The sequence below is a fragment of the Echinops telfairi genome, unplaced genomic scaffold, assembly GCF_000313985.2.
Source record: "Echinops telfairi isolate 266 unplaced genomic scaffold, ASM31398v2 ScPeMD7_7475;HRSCAF=8513, whole genome shotgun sequence".
Lineage (NCBI taxonomy): Eukaryota > Metazoa > Chordata > Mammalia > Afrosoricida > Tenrecidae > Echinops > Echinops telfairi.
Genome location: NW_022111379.1, coordinates 23,363,242 through 23,364,696, shown reverse-complemented (window position 1 = coordinate 23,364,696; position 1,455 = coordinate 23,363,242). Strand labels below are relative to the sequence as shown.

The window sequence follows — 1,455 nt, the reverse complement described above, 5'->3', positions numbered from 1 at the left end:
GTCCTCTCAGTGCAGTGGGTACAAACTGAGTAACCTCCGCTTTGGGGTAAGGCATCTGTGGCTTGACATTGATGGACGTGGTTGCTTTCTTCTGAATAGTGGCTGGTTTGTATCATCCACCTTGAGTTGTTAAGTCAAGTTGGTTGGGGTACTTAAAACCCCAGGGTTTGGCAAGGGAGCTGGTGGGGAAAGTCCAAGAGGGCAGGTCTAAGTGGAGGCAGCAAAGGTAGGTTCCTCATAACAGGACAAAGCGGAGGGACACCTGGAGGTGCAGGGAGAGGTAGCCTTGGTGACTGTCTTTGAGGAGGAGCACCAGGAAACAGATATGTAGGTGGGCTCAGAGGTGAGACCAATGGTCAGCTAGTGGGTACCATGAGGTAAAGGTCAAGGGAAAGGCCTTCAAAGTTCTGATGTTCCAGGTGGTCTCAGGAATGGAGCAGTTCCTGGAAGTGGTCCAAGAGGAAGGCCTGCAGGTTGTTCAGGTTTACCTTAACGGTCGAGCAGGTACTGGTCCAAGAGGAGGTGGTTCTGGCATCTAGAAGGGAGGAGCATGCTGTGGAGGGGCCTGCTGCTGTGAAGAACTAGGGCCACGAGAGATGGCTCTTCATGTGGCTTTTGTGATGGTTCATCTGCTTCAGAATCATCTGCATCATCATCTTTTGAAAAGTCCTCTGCTTCTCTTCCTCAAGAAGTTTCTGACCTGCCATGCAAAGAAAGCATCATGGCTTGAAATGAGTCAGCTCCTTCCTCATTCTTTTTCTTCCTTTATTTTCCAGGCATATCTGCAAAACGTACACCCAGACCTGATTTAGTGTTTTCCTTCGTTGTCATCTATCTCATTATCAGCCCGGTGCACAAATTCACCCCCCTCACTTTCTCCATCAGATCTGCCTGTGTTGTTGTCATCAGTGCTGTCCTTGTGCTTAGCTTGGTCTATGTCCTCAGGACAGCCTCATCTTCACCTGTGCTGGAAACGTCATCTTGACCTCACTGAGCAAGTTCAGGACTATATAGCATATCTTGGCCTCTTCTCCAAAGGGGAAGATTTAGACAAAAGCCCACTTTACCACCATACATCTGAAAGTATTTAGGAGGAGATGGGCCTGGAGGTAGAACAGCAGGTTTTCTGCCAGGCGGGAAACATGGAAACCATGTCCAAGAAGAGGAAGTATAGAAACTGCCCAAATTAGAGGTCCACAGGCTGAGGCCTTCTTAAGAATGGAGGGTGGCTGAGTACCAGGAAGTGGAATGTGCTGGAACAAGTTGTTGGATGGGACATTGGGCATCCCTTTGCAAAGGAATACTGGTACTCTCAACTTCTACGTGGCTTGGCTTTGTAGCACCCTTTTGTTTACTTCTGAAAACAATCACCATCTCAGAAACTCACAGAGACATAGCTATGAGTCAGCTTTGACTGGATGGCAGTGAATAAGGCTTGGCTTTTGGTATATGCAT

At 48.3% G+C, this 1,455-nt stretch overlaps 1 pseudogene; it reads right to left on the bottom strand.

Annotated features, from left to right (window-relative positions):
* Nucleotides 1-10: 10 nt before the first annotated feature.
* LOC101638550 lies at nt 11-1,374 on the bottom strand (annotated as a pseudogene).
* Nucleotides 1,375-1,455: the final 81 nt, after the last annotated feature.